At 47.5% G+C, this 8,520-nt stretch overlaps 1 pseudogene; it reads right to left on the bottom strand.

Moving 5' to 3' along the window:
* Positions 1-1,533: 1,533 nt before the first annotated feature.
* LOC147087135 (uncharacterized) lies at positions 1,534-7,721 on the bottom strand (annotated as a pseudogene).
* Between the last annotated feature and the right edge of the window lie 799 nt (positions 7,722-8,520).

Here is an 8,520-nt window from a genome sequence, read left to right as displayed (position 1 = left end):
TTATTCTTACACGTCTGGAGCTTTACCTGCCAGTATACGTCCAGGGTTGAATGATTCCTGCCTTCATTAGCCGAGGCATTGAATATAAGAGCAAGGAGGTTATGATGGAGCTGTATAAAACACTGGTTAGGCCACAGCTGGAATATTGTGTGCAGTTCTGTTCGCCACACTACAGGAAGGATGTGATCGCGTTAGAGAGGGTGCAGAGGAGGTTCACCAGGATGTTACCAGGGCTGGAGCACTTCAGCTATGAAGAGAGACTGGGCAGATTGGGTTTGTTTTCCTTGGAGCAGAGGAGGCTCAGGGGGGGCATGATTGAGGTGCACAAAATTATGAGGGGCATAGATAGGATGGATGCTGAGGAGCTTTTTCCCTTAGTAGAGGGGTCAATAACTAAGGGGCATAGATTCAAGGTAAAGGGCGGGAGGTTTAGAGGGGATTTGAGAAAGAACTTTTTCACCCAGAGGGTGGTTGGAGTCTGGAACTCACTGCCTGAAAGGGTTGTGGAGGCAGGAACCCTCACAACATTTAAGAAGCATTTGGATGAGCACTTGAAATGCCATAGCATACAAGGCTACGGACCAAATGCTGGAATATGGGATTAGATTAGACAGGGCTTGATGGCCGGCACGGACACGATGGGCCGAAGGGCCTCTATCCGTGCTGTATAACTATATGACTCTATGGCTCCACGAACTGTCTTAATGTTCAGATCAAGATGGAAACACAACAGCAAAATACAACGTCTGGAGCTTTACCTGCCAGTGTATGTCCAGTGTTGAATGATTCCTTACTCCACGAACTGTCCCACAGTTCAGATCAAGAGGGAAACACAACAGCAAAACACAACGGATGCTGGAAATCTGAAAGAAGAAGAGAAAGTGCTGGAAATACTCAGCAGGTCAGGCAGCATCTGTGGAGAGAGAAACAGAGTTAACGTTTCAGGCCGATGACCTTCCAGTACCATTTGGACAGGTTGGGTGATTGGGCAGAAACATGGCAAATGCAATATAATGTGGATAAATGTGAGGTTATCCACTTTGGTGGCAAAAACAGGAAGGCAGATTATTATTTGAATGGCAATGGATTGGGAGAAGGGGATGTGCAAAGAGACCTGGGTGTTATTGTGCACCAGTCGCTGAAGGTAAGCATGCAGGTGCAGCAGGTGGTTAAGAAGGCAAATGGTTTGCTGGCCTTCGTAGCGAGAGGGTTCGAGCACAGGAACAACGATGTCTTGCTGCAGTTGTACAGGGCCTTGGTGAGACCGCACCTTGAGTATTGTGTGCAGTTTTGGTCACCTTACCAGAGGAAGGACGATCTTGCCATGGAGGGAGTGCAGTGAAGATTCACCAGGCTGTTACCTGGGAAGGCAGGAATGACGTATGAGGAGAGATTGTGTCGATTGGGCTTATACCCACTGGAGTTTAGAAGATTGAGAGGGGATCTCATCGAAACCTTTAAAAGTCTATCAGGCCTGGACAGACTAGATGCAGGAAGGATGTTTCTGATGGCCGGGGAGTACAGAACCAGGGGTCATAGTCTAAGGATAAGGGGTAAACCATTTAGGAATGAAATGAGGAGGAACTTCTTCACCCAGCGAGTGGTGAACCTGTGGAATTCTCTGCCACAGAGGGCGGTGGAGGCCACTTCATTAAATATATTCAAGAAAGAGTTGGATATATTTCTTGAGTCTAAAAGCATCAAGGTATATGGGGAGAAGGCAGGGACAGGGTACTGAATTTGGATGATCAGCCATGATCTCAATGAATGGCGGAGCAGGCTCGTAGGACCGAATGGCCGACTCCTGCTCCTATCTTCTATGTTTCTATGTTTCTATGTTTCATCAAATTCAGTGCTTTGTTTGTTTATAATGGCCCTATTAACCTCCATTACTACTTTTTGTGATTTGTGTACCTGTATCCCTAGATCCCTTTGCACCTCTACCCCATTTACACTCTTATTATCCCAGGACTATGTGGCTTCCTTATTCGTCTTACCAAAATGTGCCACCTCACACTTACCTGTACTGAAATTCATTCACCAATTACACTCCCATTCTACAAGCTTATTGGTGTCTTCTTGCATTTTGTCACAGTATTCCTCAGTATTAACTCTACTGTCAAAACTGGTGTCATCGACAAATATGGAAATTGTGCTTCCGATTCCCGAGTCCAAATCGTTTATGTTAATTGTGAACAGCAGTGGTCCCAGCACCGATCCTTGTGGAACACCACTTCCCACCTTTTGCCAGACTGAGTAGCTACTCCCTGTTTTCTGTTTTGTAACCAGTTTGTTTTCCATAACAGTATGTCCAATCTACAAGATGACCACGGTCAGGTCATGTGGAGTGAAGGGCCAGGCAGCAGAATGGTTGGAAAGACGGTTAGGAAACAGAAATCAGAGGGTTGTAGTTAAGGGAAGTTTGCAGCCATCTTTCCATTCATTCTGTGACCTGGCCTTTGACTCCACACGGACTGACTTTGGTCACCTTGTAAACCTCACATACTGCAGACACAGTGCACCAGCGCTGGAGGGGATGGATATTGAGACCTGTGGTAGGGGGGCTGGTGAAGTGGCTTTCTCTGTCCCATGTTGTTGAGGCATCCTAGTGGAGTTTTTCACCTCTTTCTACCTTTAAAGAATTCCTGTTGCCTGCTTATTAAAGACAGTAACAGCCTCTCAGTCAGGACACACAAAAGTATGAGGCCTCGTAAGTTTCACTCAGAATGACAGCCCTGAACGCGAGTTAGAAAAGAGAGGGGCCTGAGGTGCGAGTTAGTAACGGAAACGTGGTGGCCAGAGTGCTCCACAGCAGTGCTGAGGACCCGGGTACTCAGGCTCCTGTACGATTTATTTATTAATTTAGTTTATTGCCCAATTGTAATCGAACTGGCATGTTATTTTGCTATCCGGCGGAGGCTGTGGTCCCCAATGGAGGGCTCTCTCCATGGGAGTCCTTCCCTGCACCACTGGGGATCTGGGGTGGAGAATGTTGCACAGAGCAGTCATGTGCAACAGTTTGTAAGCGCCTTTCCGGACTGCAAGGCCACGACCGGAATTTCTTGTGGTATTAGCGGGATCGATTGGAGGTGGGTCGGGTGGGAAAGTTGTTATTTTTGGGAGCGGTGCGGGAACCCACTCTCAGTCCGCTCCCATACACCTTTCCCGTAGGCTCGTCTATCAGCGCAGACCTGACCTGACTGGCAGAGGCGGCCGACCCAATTTGAATTATTAGTAGGCAGCTGTCAAACCTTTAAGAGTGGATTTAATCTTAGCTTTTAATTTTAACTGGATGGCCACGGGAAACACGGTGCTCGGGAACCATGTCTGTCAACCAGAGGCGGGAGTTCAGTGGCCAATGCTCCAGCTGATAACTTGACAGCATCAAATGTACAGTCGGAAATCCCACCTGAGAGATGATCACTTTCCTCAGCAGAAGCTGTTTCTCACTGCATTCCCAGCACAGATTCTGCAGGCTGCAGTCTTTCCAGCAAAGTCTCCATCCAGTGTCACCCCAGTGGAAGTACCTCTCTCACCATTGACAGATTGCTTCTGTCATCTCTACTTCACCTGCCGTCCATTCCATCAGCATGGATACCATGTAAACTGTCTCAACTTGCTCCTCAGAATCTGACCACGATGGCCCCCAACACCAGCAGCCCCAGGCACACTAGTAGTACCAACAACAATACCACCAACTTACTCCGCAAACATTGATGCTGCAGAGGACAGTGCAAATCAACACCCGTGCACATTGCTGTCTGGCAGGATAGGGCTGGCCTCAACATGGCCAGATTTACTTCACTTGATGCTGTATGCCCTTACAGCTGCCACATGATGCTCCAGGTTGGCACCGCCCCACAGCAACACCGGAAAGCATCCCTGCTATTAGCAAGCCATTCCTTTCACACTCACATTCCTCCATTGCTGGAGGTACCGTTATGTCTCACCATTCACTGCAACTAATTAATCCCCTTGCAAAGGTGCACACAGATCCGTCCAAGTGTTGAAAATATGAATTTTGATGTTTGACAGCACATTAACGGGAACTTTACATTAACATTCGATAAAACACCCAAGCGGCCACAGTTGTGAATTATACTTGTGTACGAAAGACTGATACTTGGATGTTTTTAGTAATAACTTGTATAAGTGTGAATGTAGAATAGTGAACTTCACATTAACCAAATATCTATATTCACTGTGACCTTTAATGACTTGTGCATAAATTGCTACGGCTTGCTCAAAATGTAACTGCAAAGACAGCCAGGACTAGTCAAGACTAGCCATGATAACGGAGAGTATCGCAGCTTATGCAGCTTATGAAGCCTTGTGCTGCCTGCACCACGGAAGCTGGAAATGGGAGAGATAAGGTAAATTCCAATGGGGTGCAGAATTATAAACAAGATAGCGATGAATAGGGTAAAGTTGTAGGAAAAATACTGGAAAGGTGAAGCCAAGATACTAAACTTAGCATGAGTGACAATGGTGTTTTGACCATTAGAACCAATTAAATTAGATGATTTTGTTAAAGACCGTATAGGGCCAATGCCCAAACGAACTTTTGATAAGAAATGGGTTAAAACCTGAAAACTCGAAAAACAGCTTTACACAGACCTACTGCAGGAACAAAGGAACAGACTGAATACGACATCGCCTGTGTCTGAGAGGTTCCCGAGCAATTCGTTAAACTATTGCCTGCTGTTAAGTATATTAGACTGTAAGCATAATAAATCGTGATCTGTTGCTCAAACATACTGGCTGCTGCCTATTGGTGTCTTGTCCAAGAACTCTGGGAGATCATAAAGATCTTACACTTGTCAGTCATCTTTCTCTTCTGCATGTATCTACCAGGTGCTAGCCCTGTGGATTCAGCAGAGGTAGAGGCAGTCTGCTCACTTCCCTGCTGCCAAGGAGGCGGAGAGCACCTTGCTGAACCGCAGTGAGGCCATGTTGACCCATGTCTATGTTGACATCCCTCCTAGGGAGGAGGTCTATGGGCCTCTGCCATCTATTCTCTATACATAACCATCTATCCTCAATAAAGATCATGTGCTCCCCTGAGCGGCGCATTAGCTGCTTGATGTCGCTCCCCTTCCTATCCATGGAGGAACCTACAGTCACCATCGGCTGTGACCCGGTGATGGTCATGTTGGAGATGGACTCTTCCATTCTCTGAACATTTGCAGACATTGCGCTCGCAAAACCTGTCAGAGCCCCCCAACACATTTTGCTGCACCTCCAGGGTTGCCCTCTTTCTGGATGGCCCCCCTGACTCAGCATCTGCATGCAGCTGAGCAGAGCTGGGAGCATCCTGCACCCTCTGGCAAGGAGTCTCCACTGCTCTCCCTCTCTCCAATATCTGCTCTGGCACACGTGTGAGTTGTGAAACACCAGGTGACAACACTACTCTATCTCGTGTGGGACCCACGGAGGTGTGTTTGTCTGCCCTTGTGCTGGGTGTGTTTATGTCTGGTGATTGTGCACACTCAGAGGCTGGTGGCTCCTCTGAGGAGTCATCTTCATCTTCCTCCTGGACAGTGGAGGGGGGAGCTCTTGATGGACCTGTGGGAGAGTGAAGATATGAGTTAGATATATCATATGAAGAATGGGTACAGATACCATTATACACACGATGACCATTCAGCGAGATCAGTGTCCATATGAGTCACGGATGTATGCCACGTAGCTTTATGATATGTAATGCTGACACCAGGTTGCTGAGATGTCCCAACCTCTCCGTCTCCCACCTCCAGCTGCTCGGCAACTCCAGATATTTATAAAGCAGCCTGCTGTTGTAAGGTTTGCAAATGAGGGAGTGCCACCGCCGGTTCACCCCTTCTCCCTCTTTTTGTGGGCTCTCTTTTCCTGCAAGGAGGGAAAGGAAGAGAAGTTTGAGTGAGTGACGGAATGGGTGTAAGGGATGGATGGGGTAGATATTTAGAGGGAGACTATGATGGGGTGGGTTTTCAAAGACAAGTGGCCTCCTTGTGTTTTGTTATTTGGTATGATTGCACTCGGGTGAGGGTGAGTGTGAGGGGAGGCTAGTGAGATGGGGATGTGATAATGTAAATAGAAAGAGAGGGACGGTTGGACGTGCTAGGTATGTTGTTGTAATTAAGAATGTGCAGGGGTATGGTTGGGAAGGCAGAGTGATGGGGATGTGATGAGAGGCACAGCAAGATAAAGGTGAGTGCAGCTTTGTACACACGTTTTCTGATCTAATGAGATCATTGAAATGTTTGTGGTATTGCATCCAGGTCTTGCTGACAAAATCGCTGCTGGTGACCCCCTCTGTAATCTCCAACCAGGATGTCTTGTTTTCCTGGAGAGGTCCCTTCTTACCTTTGGAAGAGAAGAGGACCACCCTGAATGGTTTGACTCCCTTCATAAGCATATGGAAGGAGCCATCGGACAATCTGGGTGCAGCCCTCTACCTCTGTGCCGTCTTTCTCAGTGTTAGCAGCACTCCAATTCTGTCGTGCGCTGACAGTATTATGTTACATTGGCATTCAAATCCAATGTGGCTATGGCCCCTTTAACGATCATGGCTGAAAACGCATCATCGATGACATCAACAGACCAGTCCCGACTAATTGGCCTGAGTAAAGCTCTGGGTGAGCTCAATATGCCCTATTAACCTAAAATCATTTTCAGCAGTGCGGTCAGAACATGCCATTGCCACTGCGCAGGTAGGCACAACACCGGCTGTGGTTTATAAGGCTCTGAGGAGTCCATGGACGATATGTATTTGCAGTGTGAGAGGTTGCAGCCTGTGTATCGTTACCTGAAGTGGAAGCTCCTCAGCTTTTGGATACACTTTAGCCCCAGTGTCCTAATCTTTTGCCGCCTGGTGCAGAGTGGTGTGAGTGAGGCAGCAGATCATCTCCTGGACTTGCTCTTGGGCTTGGCTGATGCAGCAATTTGTAGGTTCAGGGTGGGCGGGGCCCATATAGTGGGGGGCGTCTCTGGCGGGGCCCATGGGGTGGGGGTGTCTCTGGCTTATTGGAATTTATTTTCTATAAATTATCCAAGCTTCCCATTCCTGGTTGCTAATCAGTGAGTCCTACTGTTAAGTAGACAGCGAGTGAAGACAGAATTAATCTTTGCTGTGAAGTCTCTTGTGTTCAACGAGCCTGTCAACACATAGAAATGTTCACAAATGAAGATTGGATTACTGGGTGTGTTTCTTGTAGGGCTGGCAGCAGCTACGGAACTACCTGAACATGATTCACCACCATCAGGAAGCGAGAAAGTAAACATTCCTCAATCTGACTGAAACACACCAAACACCACCACAGAGGAAACAGCTGCAATTCACCCCACAGAGACCAACGGTGTATCAACGTTCACAGCACCTTCCCCACAGCTGATAGTCTCAGTGCTGAGAGAAAAATCACAACTCTCCACACAGACAAAAATCCTTTCACACTGATGAGGCCAAATCAGTCTCCCCACCCTCTGCAACTATATATTAAATCTCGGCCACCCCCTGCCCCCAGCTGTGGCGGCATTCTCACACCAGAAACTGTCTGATGAAATTCCCTCACTAGAATTCCTCCCCCCACCAACTGTGAAAAATATTGAACAATGTAGCAGCAAAATCCGGAGGTCTAGCGCTGGCCGTTAAGGCCAGTTTGTGTTGAAAAAATGGCGGCCGCCAACATTTTGGGAAGGTCGGTAGTGCTGCCACTGCCTGCACTCGCTCCAGATAGGTACATCATGCAGATCGTACTGTCAATGATTGTAAACGCTGATTTGACGCAATATCTGGCAAATTCAAAGTTGCCGCTTCACTTTGACCCCTCTCTAATCACGGCAAACTGACCATGCGTTCAGCAATGGTATCATAGTGGTTAAGTTACTAGACTAGTAATACAGAGTAACAACAGAAAACGCTGGAAAAACTCAGCAGGCCAAAGTAGCATCCGTGGAGAGAGAAACACCAAGGACTTGAATCTGTCAGCCAGAGAAGAACTAGATTTGATGAAAAAGTGGCTCGGAGCTGAGTCGTCAGAACAGGCGAAGAGAATTCGCTCAGTGCACGTATGCAATCCCACAGCAGGCCTCAACATGGTTTGGCATCATCTCGAAGACTGTTATGGGACACCAGAAGTCATTGAACACGCACTGCTTAAGAAGATTGAGGAGATTCCGAAGCTAACCAACAAAGATAATGTCGAGCTTTGCGAACTGGGTGACATTCTCCTCGAACTGGAGTGTGCTAATGGAGAAGGTTACCTGACAGGCCTCACGTATTTGGATACAGTTCGTGGCATAAACCGAAGAGTGGAAAAGCTCCCCTACAACCTTCAAGATAAATGGCTAGCTAAGGGATCCAAGTAAAAGGAGAACTACGGAGTGGCACTTCCTCCCTTCTCTCTCTTCTCCAGTTTCGTCCAAAAACAGGCAAAGGTGAGGAATGATCCAAGTTTAACTTTCTCCACCTCCAGCTGTCATGCCCGTTCGAGAACAGAGAAACCCACAAAGTACAGCAACAAAGCCTCTGTGAGCGTGCAC

This window comes from Somniosus microcephalus, unplaced genomic scaffold, assembly GCF_052327205.1.
Source record: "Somniosus microcephalus isolate GS21.2 unplaced genomic scaffold, FLI_Smic_1.0 unresolved_chr6, whole genome shotgun sequence".
NCBI classification, from domain to species: Eukaryota; Metazoa; Chordata; class Chondrichthyes; order Squaliformes; family Somniosidae; genus Somniosus; species Somniosus microcephalus.
The sequence above is the reverse complement of the archived record's forward strand: the minus strand, read 5'-3'. Positions and strand labels throughout refer to the sequence as shown.